Raw genomic sequence first — 15,037 nt, forward strand, 5'->3', positions numbered from 1 at the left:
TATATATACTCACTGAATACATTTTATTTCCCCCAAATTCCAATAATCAGGTTCTGTGCTATGCTACTTTCATTACTCCTCCTGTTTCTGAATAAGCCTCTTACTCAGTGTATATAGGGAAGCACAAAACATAATATACACATTTTTTTTACCATGAAATTAAAAATAAACATCTGAAAAATGCTGAAAGTTATAACAGTTCTAAAATACAACTTCCTGCTGATCAACCACAGTTTTCAAGCAGGCTGTGTAAACCGTGGGGGCGGGAGACCTACATATAAAATTCAGAAGTGAAACCACAACCTTTCAAAGCCTCCTTTTACCAAAGGAAAGAACAGCTTTTTATGCAGCAGTAAGAAAATTATTTAGGCAGGCTGCTTTGGAACATTATCAATCCAAAAAGATATAACCAAATAGTAAAGAAGGATCAAGACACAGCTCTTAAAATTCTCCCCAGGAGGCAATTCCCAACACCCAGGGGAATGCAGCCATCTGGTCAACATCTTGCAACTGGTTTGCCATCACTCTCTCCAGCCTACACAAACCCTCACTGTGGTTGTTTTTAAGCACAGTGCTTCCCCAACTGCTCAGGGCACCCACTTTCTTTTTCTATAGGACCCACCAAACCTGCTCCTCTAGGAAGCACTTGCATGTGATAATCCTACCCCATACCCCACAAGTGGCATTTTCCTATTTTCTGTGGTAAAAGGTCAACAGTACATTAGAACATTAGCCAATTAATATTAATCAGTGGGGATAGGTGGCAACATTTCTGTCTCTACAAGAAACTTAACCACTGCTGAGGTGAGGGCTGGGGGTGTGGCCTTGGATGGCACCTTGACACATTCTCTCTCTCTCTCTCTCTCTCTCTCTCTCACACACACACACACACACACACACACACACACGGAGGAGGAAGAGGAAGAGAAGGGGATGGGGAGAAGGAGGAGGCAAAAGAACAGGTAAATCCATTCACTATGTGTTTCAGTAAAACTTAAGTAATACTGACAATACTAATACTTAGTAATACTGGTACCATAAAAATGAAAATTAAAAAACTACTCATATTTCCAATCCCCAGACTGAAACTACAAATTTAATAATGTTCTGACTGGCACAGAAATCCTTCATTAGATTCAGATGATTTTCCACAATATCACATGGAACACCTTAATATGTCAGGTAAAAGTGGACACTCATGGTTTTATATATACGTGGTTAAAGATCAAGTAGCAGGAAACTGAAATAATTACAATTACACTCCATTAACTAGCCTTAATTTTTCATATGGAAGAAAAAAATTATCAGCAAGTTTTGGTGTTTGCATTCCAACACAGCACACCACTCCTGAAATACTGCACAATGACTTCATACAAGACCAAATTATAATTACAGTAGCAAACACCTGAAGATTCCATTATAAGCCCCTTGGCTTTGAATGTGTTGCTTTCATCTGAAGATGAAGTCAGACCTTTAGGTTGAAAGTGGTTGATTTAAAAACAAAAGGCTAAACCTCACACCTTGATGTTTTGCTTATTCTTTAAGAAACATTTAGAAACTCAGTGGTCATAAAACACTTCATGAACACCTAACAAATGAAGTGTTTCTCAAGCCACGATCCATGGGATGAATATTTTTCATATCTAGAGTAACCAAAATACTAAAATTCTCTTAGAAAGTTGATCTTTGGCCTTTATTTCTTTCAATTAGAAAATGTCTTTCAGACAGCTTTCCCCAAAGACTAATACCTACCAAAAGCAACATTTAAAAAAAACCTTGAAGGGCCCAGGGAGATAGCTTAGTGGCATAGCGCCTGCCTGGCCAAGTACAAGGTTGTGAGTTCAATTCCCAGTTCCAAAAAAACAGAAAAGAAAAACCTTGAATAGCTGTTGAGAACCCTTTCAGAAATTGTTCAGAAGTAGGTCATACTTTCAGAACTGATAATGACTCTTCTGTGTGGAAAACTCTTACTTTTCTGTAGACTTGTAAGTAATATTTTGTTGTTGTTGTTTTCTGGTTTTGGTTTTTTGTGGAACCGGGAGTTGAACTCAGACCCTTGTGCTTGCCAGGGAAGCGCTTATTCCACTGAGCCATCTTCCTGGCCAGTAATATTTTTTTTCTAAAGTGATCTTTAAAAAATATTCCCTGTTCTGAAATTCTAAAAGATCCTGGAAGTTTCTCAGTAGGCATTTACATCCCAGACTATTACTAACTGAAGAGACAATGAGTTGATTTGAAAACACAAGTAAGACCTTTCTGGGCTAGTTAGAAAAAAATGCTAAGCTGAGGGACCTGGATGTTTGCACACTGCATTTTATCAGGATACCAAATAAAAGGCTTCATCAGTTTTCAAAGTTGACAGCTCCACAGTGGGCTGTTCTGAAAGTGAATTTCTCAGCTGGTTGTTCGGAACTCAAGATGATTGTCCTGAAAATTCAATGTTACCAGCACAAGCTGTTTTTCTAAACTAGTCTATAGAATTCTTTATGATTCATAAAGTTAGTGAAATACTATACATGTGCATCAATGCAGAAAATAATTTTAAAAATTTCCTTTTTAATACACATTCTATCAGCAGTATTAGACAGTAAATAAACTCTGAAAAAATATATGAGCAATATTTACTTCTTTTGAAGCCCACCTGGGTTGTTTTTTTTTAAAAGAAACGAAACCCAAACTAACAGAAATAACTTAATAGCAAACACTGCAATATATCTGTCTTACTTCTGTTACTCAATTAGCTATTTTAATGTTTTATTTTTAATAAATCACTCCTGGTTTTCATAACCCTTATTTTGTTGATAATAATGTCAATAATTAGACATATAATTGAGACTTATAATTTAACAATAATGAGACTTATAATTTAAATCTGTTGAAGAAAAACCATTTGAATATATCTAAGAAGTTCTAAGAACTCTGGAGACTACAAACACTACATAAGCTTAATTTTACCACAAAATATATGGATCTGAAATTCCTTAATAAGAAATACCACAAATATAAACTGTATTTTTCAACTACAATTAGGTTAGGCCTTTTGGTACCCAATGAGAATGAGTAAAAGGAAAAGAGGGGAGGTTGAAGATTAAAAAAAAGACAGGGAAAGTATGTATGCATGTATGCCATGTATAAACAGGAAAAAAATAAAAATGAACAGATCTAATTCCAGGAAAAACTACACTACAAATGGAAGCACAAGAAGCAGAGTCACAGCTCTGTCAACTCCTCTTCGGGGAGTTAGCGCAAGGCTTCTGCACAAAGCCAAACTAGACACAGGGGTTGAGCTGGGGTACCCGCCACAGAGGCAGTTTATGTTCAGAGAACCTCCTGGTTTTCAACTTGCCAAATTCCTGACACAGGTATTAAAGCAGTGCAAGCTTTGGAAGGCTCAACATGTTTACTTTAAAATTTTTTACCAAATAATCTTTACATAGGGCCGGGGAGATGGCTCAGTAGAATAAGCATTTCCCTGGCAAGAGCAAGGGTCTGCATTCAAGTTCCGGAAAAAAAAAAAAAAAAAAAAAAAACTTTACATGAAAAAAAATATTTTTCTGACTTCTAATCTTCACATTTGCAGATACACAGTAAAAATGAATGTATCTGACACATGGCCAACACTACCAAAGGGATGCTGTGCTGGCTCCTTCAGTGCTATTTAATAGGGTCTCAGCAAGCAGCAAATGTAAATGACTGCCCAACACTATAATGTCCTATTGTGTTTCTTAGTGCAGTCCTTTAATAATCACAACAATATACACAATTTAAAACTAATTTTGACAAATGTATACCTACTCTTCCAAGGAGCCTAAGAAATACAATTAACAATAGCTGCAATTTTTCTTTTAATTTTTAAGCCTAAATTTTTAAATGCTTTCTCATCTATAGTCTCTGCATTGTCCATGATACATTGTTTATATAATTTGAATGCCAAATTAGTAATAACACACTTTTTTATTTCTCCTTAGTATCTAAAAACAATTAGTTGACTGCATATCATAGAAATCGTATATTATTGTTTATTTGAGACACTAGCACAACTCAGTATTTATAATTAATCTTAAAATTCTGAAGTTTTTCCACTAAAAACTCTTGCAAGGACACTGACACAATTCTTGTTTTTCTTTACCTTTTTTCTTTTTTCCTTTTTTTTTTGGTGGAACTGGGGACTGAACTCAGGCCCTTGCACTTGCCAGGGAAGTGCTTATTCTATTGAGCCATCTCCCTGGTCCCTTGCTTTTCATTTTAAAATGGCACTATAAATGTGTTACAATGGAAACCATCATTTGATTGCAATTACACACACAGATTCAGTGAGTACCAAGATGGTGAAATGAATTGGCTCAAGAGAGCAGAGAACTCATGATGCCGGCAAATCGATACTGGGCCTCTAGGAACTGGAGCTGTTATAGGAACACCTTTCTCTCTACTAAGCACCAGCAGACACTGGTCAACACCAATGTTGGCAGTCATTTGCAGTAAATACCCAGGGAGCACACACATGTACATGTATGCATTCATATATATGCATACACATGCCTATGAAATTTAAAATGAGTCTACAGTATTATCAAACTAATTTAATAAACCACTAGATGTCTTTGGCAACACACAGTTATAGAAAGAAATGTGAATAAAGAAAAATGCATAGATGTAAGAAAAACCTAATAAAATTTATACTTTTTATAAATTTATACTAATCTTTTCCAGGTGGAGACCACACACATGATTAATACTTAATAAGCGGTATTGAACAATCATTTGCCATTCTGAGGGCTTTACCTAACCCAGCTCGCTGAAACCTCACAACAACCCTGGGGCATACAGCTGTATGGTAGAGGCCTGAGTGTGGGCACTACCAGAGAAACCACAAATAGGCAAGATGACCCAGATGCAGCCACGTGGAGCTTGTGGGCAAATTTATGAGTGCTGGGCATTGCAGAGGGAATGCAGAGTGCAACTACATCTAAGAGCCAGCGCAGGCTTTCCTGAAAAAAGGCAACTGAGATGAGACAGTTCTCTATATTAACTGCCCAAATTTCCAGACTTAGTTGGAATTTGCACACACACATACACACACATATACATGCACCTGCACACACACACACACACACACACACACACACACACACACAGAGGCAGTCTGTTTCCTCCAAGAATATTTTTATGGCTAAATATAAAGAAGCTGTTCCCTCTTTTCTTCATGAAATAGGCAGGCCCATTACCATTCAGAAACATAAAAAAATGTTTGGATTAACACCTACTGGGAGGAATAAATTATCAAATAGTAATATAACATGTGTTAATGTGCAATCATTTCTTCCAGTAGCCAGTATTTCAGAGTTAAGTCAAAACTATTACAAAATTATGGCTCTATTTTACATATGCTTAGTCCCTAACAACAAAACCCAAGTAAGGCATAGCTCAGCATAAAGCAAGGCCTCTTCCTCCAGCAAGACTTCTTGTAGTTCTTGTTCCATTAAAGATAAGGGCTAGCCAAGAGGGTGCAGGTGTTAAAAGAAATGAGCCTACACCCCAACACACCTGATGCCACTATACCAGGAGTACTAGCTGAGCTCCAGCACTCTGGAGACATACTTCCCTGGTGCTACTCAGGGACAGCCGGACTCCAACACCCTGCTCAGGCTGGGAACTGTTCACAACTTCACATCGCCCTCCAGAGAGATGAAAACAGCCTCTTCATCCTTTGTGATTTAACCTTAAAAGCATGCTCATTTGTTTCTGATAGATGCATAGTCTCAATATTGCCAATTTTTGAAAATATGAATGATATCAAAAAGACACCTGATACTAAGTGTGAGGATAGGGAGTAACCTGGCCAAATCTGTGAGCATCTACTCATAAGGGGCTGGGGAAGAGGAAGGTCTAGAGGAAATGAAATGACCATTTTATGTCTAGGAAATAGACCCAGTGATAATTCCTTTGGGAATTCTAAATGTAATATCCAAACAACCATAATTTTGTTCTTTGTTCGTGTAGCTCCTTACACCACACTATTGTGAGAAAAAGAGAAAAAAGTCCCACTCTTCGTGGAATGGTGCACTCTTACATAATAGGAACATAGAACGCACTGTTCCCAGCTGAGCCAATAGTAAGCTAGACCCTCAAGCAGGCTGACTGACAGTCCTTATAATTTTATCCCAGGAAGAACAATAACGGAGACTATTTTTACTCGTACTAGTATTTAATCCTTTTCCTCAGTAATATATTGGATGGCACTAATTTCTATGGGCTAATTACACAGTCCCACAAACAGAAAGGGTTTTCTTTAGCTTTGCTTTATCGAATTCACAAAGCCATCAGAGAGGGATATTACAACCAGATGAAAAGTTTTTCACCCATGGAAAGAATGAATTGTTTTCCTCAGAAATATGCTGGGCAAGAGTGCTTCTCTGCTCCATCCTCTGTGTTGTGCACAGAAGCTTTGTCTTTTCCTAACTCTTCCTGTTTCTAATCTGTGCCTTATCTACTGCATGCACACCAATGACTGCAGGGAGCACGGAGACACAGACTTCCACTGTCTCCTAACATCTCAGACTCACAGCTACTAGCAGTCCCCATTTTGCACAAGCTGTGTATGTCTGTACAAAAGCACTGGCTTGCCCTTCCACCAATGTCAATGCTACACTTCTCTACTAAGCTTTGTCTTGCATTTCTTTCTTTTGCTGACTCCTCTCTTCAAAATATTTTCCACTCCTCATGACCATGTAGTAGTGATCAAGGAGAGGAAGAGATTTGGAAGCCAAAAAACTAAGGGAGACTGGCTGCCATCTAGTTTGTTCATTCAGCTATCCAGCTATACCTAGCAAGTGTTTACTGTGCATCTACTTTCTACCAGTAGCCTTGACAGCAGTTCTTTACTCTTGGTCTCAGCTAAGAAAAGGTGGAAATATTTACTGAAAATGAAAGTTTGTAATTATAGATTCCTGATAGCATGAAAAATTTATGTGGACTACCACCCAGTTTTGGTTTACCAAGAGATTTCCTGGCTGGGGAGATAGATCAGCAGTCTAAGTGCCTGCCCGGCAGGTGCATGGACCTGAGTTTGTCCCCTGGTACCACACATTGTGCTGGCTCTGGAATCCCAGGAATGCCATGCAGGCCCCTAAATCAGGTGTAGTGGTGCACGCCTGTAATCCCAGTGCTGGGGAGGCTGAGACAGGAGGATCACTATGAGTCTGAGCTATTTATTTTATAAACAAACAAACAAACAAACAAACATTTAGGGGTGGCCAGAACACGGAGAACAGAATAGCAAGCCCCTGAAGAAATTGCCAAAATGGTGCCCACACCAGTTATACTTTTTTTTTTTTTCTTTTTTTTGGCAGAACCGGGGATTGAACTCAGGCCCTTAAGTGTTTATTCTACTGAGCCATCTCCCTGACCCTTAAATACTGTTGAAAGAGGGGACTGACAGCTCCCAAGGCATCCCTCAGCTTGTAAGTAACATCAGGGCCTGCTAGGTGATTGTCGAGGCTGTAAGAACCACCCTGGGTCCCCATGGTATGGACGAGCTTATTGTAGATGGCCGAGGCAAAGCAACAAGTTCTAATGATGGGGCCACAATTTTGAAACTTCTCGATGTCGTCCATCCTGCAGCAAAGACTTTAGTGGACACTGCCAAGTCTCAAGATGCTGAGGTTGGTGATGGCACCAACTCTGTAACACTGCTGGCTGTAGTTTCTGAAGCAGGTAAAATCCTACATGGAGTAAAGTTTGCACCCCAGATCACTATCTGAGCTTTCTGCACAGCTACACAGCTGGCAATTAACAAGATCAAGGAGACTGCTGTGGCTGTGAAGAAGCAAGGTAAAGTGGAGCAGGGAAAGCTGCTGGAGCAGTGTGCCATGATGGCTGAGCTCCAAGCTGATCTCCCAGCAGAAGGCCTCCTTTGCTAAGATGGTGAATGATGATGCTGTGATGATGCTCAATGATTTGCTGCAGCTTACAATGACTAGAATCAAGTAGGTACAGGGTGGAGCCCTAGAGGAGTCTTGGCTGGTGGCTGGTGTTGCATTCAAGAAGACTTTCTCTTACGCTGGATTTGAAATGCAACCTAAAAAGTACAATAACCCCACAATTGCCTCATTAAATGTTGAACTTGATCTGAAAGCTGAGAAAGACAATGTTGAAATCAGAGTCCACATGGTAGAGTATTATCAGGCAATCATTGATGCTGAGTGGAACAGTCTGCATGACAAGTTAGAGAAGAGCTATAATTCTGGAGACAAAGTTATTTTGTCCAAATTCCCTATTGGGGATGTAACCACCCAGTACTTAGCAGATAGGGACATGTTATGTGCCGGCCAAGTGCCTAAGGAGGTTTTGAAGAGGACAATAACGGCCTGAGGAGGCTAACCCCAGACCAGCATGAATGCTCTAGCAGCTGCTGCCAGCTGTTTGAAGAGACTCAGATTGGAGATGAAAGGTACAATTTCTTCACTGGCTGCCCTAAGGCCAAGACTTGCACCTTCATCCTCCACGGAGGAGCTGAGTAGTTCATGAAGGAGACAGAGTGGTCTCTGCATGACGCCATCATGATTGTCAGGAGGGCCATCAAGAATGATTCAGTGGTGGCTGGTGGTGGAGCCATCGAGATGGGACTCTCTAAGTACCTTTGGGATTACTCAAGGACTAGCCCAGGAAAACAGCAGCTACTGATTTGGGCATATGCCAAGGCCTTGGAGATTATCCCATAACAGCTATGTGACAATGCTGGCTGTGATGCCACAAACATCCTGAACAAACTACGGGCTCGGCATGCCCAGAGTGGTATGTGGTGTGGAGTGGACATCAACAATGAGGACATTACTGACAACTTTGAAGTCTTTGTGCAGGAGCCAGCTGTAGTGTGGATCAATGCCCCGACAGCAGCCTCTGAAGCTGCATGCCTGATCATGTTTGTTGATGAGATCATCAAGAACCATTGCTCCACCGTGGATACTCCTCCAACAGTGGGCCGGGGCTGGAGCTAGGGCCACCTCCCCTGAGAGCTCACCCATCACAATGGTTGGCAGCTGGCTGCAAGTGTGCTTGCCCTCACTGGCTTTGATCATTGGTATTATGAAGAAGTTGGTTTGTTCTGTTCTCACTGTAGGTTATTTAAATAAAACTTAAGATTTAGGAAAAAATATTTAAAAAAGAAATTTCCAATTAGTTTTTATGGATAGCTGAAATATCTACAAGGTAGCAGATATAGCCATTGATCAAAAAGAACTTACTTAACTGCCTTAAAAGAAAATAGTTCAGAATGATCATCATTGATATGCAACATCTTTCTGATCTTTAGTATTATAGCTAACACTTTATTATTCAGACAGTATTGATTGCTAAATTATTAGAAACAGCTGCATTAGTCTATGGCCATACTACCCTGAACGTGCCCAATCGCATCTGATCTCGGAAGCTAAGCAGGGTCAGGCCTGGTTAGTACTTGGATGGGAGAAATAGCTGCATTAATGCTTGCTTACAATAAGAGAGCAAATGAAATTCTACCATAGAAGTATTACCCAGCACTTTGTTTTAATACTAAGAATACAGGTTAAAAGAAAAATAAATAAGGAATATCAGTAATGAACAGTCTCCTGAATAAGCCAAACTGTTTCCTTTCAGTGACCAGGGCATTACCTATCTTTATGACATGAAAACCACATTGCATCAATGTACTGCCATGTTTGCATTGAATGTTGAGAGGTAAAACAGGTCAGAAGTGTTCAAGCCTCACTAATCTTGGTCATTACCCTTGGACCCTTTATTTATTTATTTATTTATTTATATTTCCCAATTTGAAAAGTGAATTTTTTTTGAGGGGGGAGAACAGTACCATTTCTTGTACATTATCTATTATGAAACACTTTGGAAATGCTGGTTAGTTTCCCTACCACGACTTACAGGGCAGTGAGCAAACCATTTTCACCTCACAACTTCTACTCCACCTCAATGTCTGCGATGGCAATGTGTAGAAAGGCTCCTTTTCTACCTCAAAGTTCTCCCTTTTTCTTACTCTTCCTAAGGGTCAATGTAAAGTATATGCCAAATATATTACAACATCAATAGCATAGGCTTGATCCAGCCCAGTGCAGTGGCATGAACCTGTAGGTCTAGCTATTTTAGAGGCTGATGCAGGATGATTGCTTGAGCCCAACAATTCAAGGCCAGCTTGAACAACTTAGTGAGGCCATGTCTCAAAACTAACAAAACCATGGTCCAGGTTTTGTTTCACTGAATTTTATTTTGGTTGATAAAAGTGTACACCATGTAGCAGTAATAGCAAAGTTTTGATTGCACCTAATTTAAATAAAATGTATTCTCCTTTAAAAACTGGCATCAGTAAAATGTATTGTGTTAATAATACATTTTCCCAAATGATAATATGATTCTCCTTGAGAGAAATAAACAGGAATTGGACAAAAGATCAAAATTCAGCAGGGCAGGGCCAGCCAAATAGCTCAGTGGATTAAAGTGCTTGCAAGCAGGCGCAGGGGCCAGAGGTTCTATACTGGGCCTGCTCTGCCAGCCCTGCCCCCAGGGTGCACTGAGACAGCAATTGAGACTGGGCGTGGTGGTGTGCACCTGTAATCCCAGCTCTTGGGAGGCTGTAAACAGGCTGATCACTACGAGTCCAATGTAGTAGTGAAACCCTGAACACTCTGTAGACCCTTCCCTAAAATACAAAAAAAAAAAAAAAAAAATCAACAGGGCAAACATTAAATATGGTACATCCAGTATTCAAGGCAGGCTGTGGAAAGATGTGCGTTCTGAAGAGATGGGGCAGATCTGGATGACTGTGCCCCACATGGTCAATCTCTTGGGCTAGTTCTGCTGCAGCTTTCCTCAGTACATGTTCCACATTCCTGGCATTTCCAAATTTTTAGGGTTATTGCACCTTTTGCTTCACCCTCACAGCTACACACACCACCCTCTCATGAGCTTCTAGCAGAGACTACGATATTGTCACATAGTTCTGCCTGGATTCTCATCTTCTGATATCTGTGTAGAAGTCCCCACGACTCCATAGCTCTTATATTCTGTACGCCTAAAAAGCAACACCAGGTGAATGATGTCAAGGTTGGGTGCCAGCATCTGTAGGAGCTGGGCCCCCTTGGATCATGACAGTAGCAGCCTCTTGAGTACTTGATGGGTGAACTTGATACATTTCTCTAGGAGGCCCTGAATAAACAGGTGTCCCAGGACTGTCCTCTCAAATAAAAGACAATAGTCTTGCACCCTTGAGTTTGTGAAATGTGAAGTCTGGCTAATTTCTAGATGCTTTCAAGAAAGTTTGTGAAATGTGAAGTCTGGCTAATTTCTAGATGCTTTCTTTTTTACTGTCCTGATACAAAGTTCTTATATTCTTTTCAATGGTAATCTTTTCAACCATGTTCTCTTTTGCTCTTTTTTGGTGAAACTACAAACTTTTCACATCTGCCTTTTGCTCCTGATTCTCACTGTGGATCTGGCTAAAACCAGTAGGAGTATGTATGTCACAGCCTGAATGTTGGGTTACTTTGAAACTTACTTCACCAGATCAATTAGTCTATCACTTTTAATGTCAGTCTTCCACAAAGTCTCAGGACATGGACAAATTCTCCTCTAGGGTATAACACCTAAGGCCTCTACTCCAACTAACTGTGGAGTTCTTATTCTCAAATGAAACTTCCTAAGGTTGGTCTTCACTACCTGCATACTTGTCCACATTCTGGTCTTCTGCACTCTGTCCAAAATCTCCCAGTGAGCTTGACTTATAGGATTTTTGGGTCTTCTCTAGTTGACATCTCTAAATCTTTCCTAATTCCTCCCTCCCTCAAACCAAGTCCAAAGGCTTCTAAACTATACAGTAAGGTATAGTTGTAGTAATGATTCCACTTCTCTGGTACCAAAACTCTGTTTTAGTAACTTTCTTGACGCTCAGATACGATACCCAATACCCACAACTTAAAACAGGAGAGGTTTACTTGCCATGTGGTTTTCAAAGGATTTCGTTCAGTCTATCTCCAAGGCAGAAACATCACAGTGAAAAGGTATGGCAGGGGACAGATGTGCAATCTATGGCAGCCAGGAAGCCGAGAGTGAAAAAAGAGGATCTGGGGACAAGAATAAACTTTTCCAGGTCACACCCCCAATGACTCACCTGCAGCCATGCCCTATCTAACAGCATATTCAGCTACTGAACTCATCAATGAATTTATTGATGACTATCACACCCCCATGACCCAGTCACCTTCCAAACACATGAGACTATGTGTATTTTAGATCTAAGTCATAACAGCTAAGATATCAAGAACCAGTCTGTTTTCCACCAAAAGCTTTTATTCAGCCTTCAAACTAAGGAGCTCTATCAATTTGCTCTCATTATTTAAACAAATTAATATTTAATATATGCACACCTGATGAATATGACATTTGACAGTTGTCCATAATCTAGCTGTTCACAGGTACCAAAGTCACAGTGCAACAGGAAGCATGAACTAAAAGATTAATGCATATGACCTTTTTTGACAGATTTTAGGCAGAGAGGATACTAAAGGAAACTATGATATGTACACATATATTTTGGAAAAAAAGGTCATGTTGGGTTTAGCTGAACAGAATTCTTTCCAAGTGGGCTGTTCACCCATTGGGTTATTGCTGGGCACAGATGCCATGTCAAGATGTTTAGACTGAAACTTGGTAGACACATCAAATAATCACAAATTCCAGAAGTGTTACAAGGAAGCAAATGGAATTTTCACAGAGGTAGGGCTGGGATAAAGGTTTATTTAGGTGCAAGGGCCAAAGATGAGTTCCCTGTGGAGTTCCAAGGAGGGAGAACAGGCTGTTGGGACAGCCTCAAGGGCAGTATCTAACACCATGGCACATTTCAACTCAAACCAGCCACAATGCAAGTGTTTGGTAGGCTTATGTAGCTAGTGGCTGCCACAAGGGGCCAGGCAGAATAATAAAACAAAATGGGCTCTGAGAAGCTAAGTGACACAAGGTGGGGACAGGGTGGGGAACACTATTCTTCCTACTTTTTAAATGTTTTAAGGTTTCCATTAATGAAAAGGTAGAAGAAAAACAGCACTCTCAAAGTTGGTTTTCTCTGTCAGTTTCCTACAAATTATTTGTTTTAGTTTGGTTCATGCCCAGCAATAACAGATCCAAAAGTCATTAAAAAAATCTTTAAATAAAGCTGAAATAATTTAGCATCTCGGTGAGTCACTAAGATTCTAAATCAGTCCTCTAGCTGAAGTCTGAATAACAGCACCAATTTTAAGGTTTATTAAAAGGATACTAAGTGTACTCTAATGAAGAGTCAATATGATAGGCCGCTAAGGGCTGTTAAAAGAATCTAAAACTACTAAAACACTCATCTGTCACTCTGATTCCTCCAAATAAGAAGCTGACCATTAATTATGTTAGCACAGATTTTATAGGGCCAGGATATCAGTTGAAACTCCTGTAAGGTTTTCAATCCTTTTAAGTCATTACACACAAATGTCATTAAAATTAAACTCAGCCAATATGGTCGTGTACATGCAGTCCCAGCTACTTAGGAGATGGAAGTAGAAGGATCACTTGAACCCACAATTTTGAGACTAGCCTGGGCAGCACAGTGAGACCCCAACTCAAAAAAAAAAAAAAAAAACATTCAAATTTAATCACTGGACTTATATTTTTTTAATATCTGTATTTGGTCATAATTCCTTGAAAAACATCAGGTGCCTCAGTTTTAGCCTTTTCTACCCCTTTTCAACAACATACAAGAAACTGAATGCCAGGAACCACAGCAAAGAGAAGACCCAGACTCCACTTCCCCAAATGGAACCTGTGAGCTCCTACATTAACAAATGTGCACCTACAGTCTCTATAAATTATTTTTAGCAGGGCATGATCATGAGATGGGAAGAAACAAGGCTAATCCTTTCCTTTTCTGATAGTCAGAAAGGATAGTGACATTGTCAGGCTCCTCCCCCTAGGCTCCCTTTATCCCCCCATGGGTGGCTTCGGCAACTAGCCCCAAGGTCCTCCAAACACCTTTGGGATTACTTCATGGCTGCCCTCCAGGGCACACTGACAGGCGCCTCAGCTCAGCTGAAAGCTTTGTTCCCACCCTAGGGACCAACTGGAAAAACATGCCCCACAGGACAAAGGGGCAGGATCAGCCCCACTGTTGTTAACCCCCAAATCCCAATGGGCCATGACCAGCACGGTGTCGGCCCCCCTTGGCCCCAAGACTGCTGGAAAGCAACAGCAACAGTAATTTCGGCAGCACTATTTCTGCAGAAACACAGCAGCCACTTCTTCAGATGTTGATCCTAGCTCTCCTGACTACCTTGTGGGCTCCAGGAGACAGCTTCCTTGGCCACAGCAGGCTTGTAACAGATCTATTCCATAAGACTTCACCCTACAGCCACTCTTGATGACTCTTCCCTGACCCTGTCTCCCCCCACCCCCCCGCATTATGAAAGTCCTCAAAAATGCCTGGAAACCACACACAATTGTGTACATGTGCCACACTGCTCCTCTTTCTAATCAGCAGTTCCTTATGGTCCTCAGGTTATGAGTAGGGCTCCCTCCAGCAGTAGCCCAGTAGAGAATTGTTGAGCATCCCAAAAAGGCAGCAGAAGCTGCTGGAACAGCTACAGGAAGCTGCCAAAAGGACTATTAACCTCAGACTCCGAGGAACTTAGGAGCAGAAAGCAGTGACACTAAGGACCAATCTCACTCAAGCCATAGCTGTAGCACTAGTGACTGAGGGCCACTGGAACTCAAGCGCCAGAGCTGCAATACTAAGGGCTGAGAGTCACTGGCACTCAAAGTCCAGAGCCACCAGCAGAACTTCACTTTGTTGGTTTGTTATTTCCATTCAAACTGAGCAAGAACTTCAGCTGATTACACACACACACACACACACACACACACACACACACCAAGCTGAAGGCAAGGAACCCTGGCAGATTTTCTTAGTGGTTACTTCATGTACACTGTACAGGGGGCCAGGGAGATAGCTCAGTAGAATATGCGCTTGCCTGGC

General features: G+C 40.7%; 1 protein-coding gene and 1 pseudogene across 2 annotated transcripts in view; one reads left to right on the forward strand and one right to left on the reverse strand.

Moving 5' to 3' along the window:
• The window catches only part of Pip4k2a (phosphatidylinositol-5-phosphate 4-kinase type 2 alpha), a 180,869-nt gene that overhangs the window by 132,608 nt on the left and 33,224 nt on the right, over nt 1-15,037 (reverse strand). The gene's annotated exons all lie outside the window — the stretch shown is intronic.
• Nucleotides 7,419-8,996, forward strand: LOC111813640 (annotated as a pseudogene).

The sequence above is a fragment of the Octodon degus genome, unplaced genomic scaffold (assembly GCF_000260255.1).
Source record: "Octodon degus isolate 3935 unplaced genomic scaffold, OctDeg1.0 scaffold00208, whole genome shotgun sequence".
NCBI classification, from domain to species: domain Eukaryota; kingdom Metazoa; phylum Chordata; class Mammalia; order Rodentia; family Octodontidae; genus Octodon; species Octodon degus.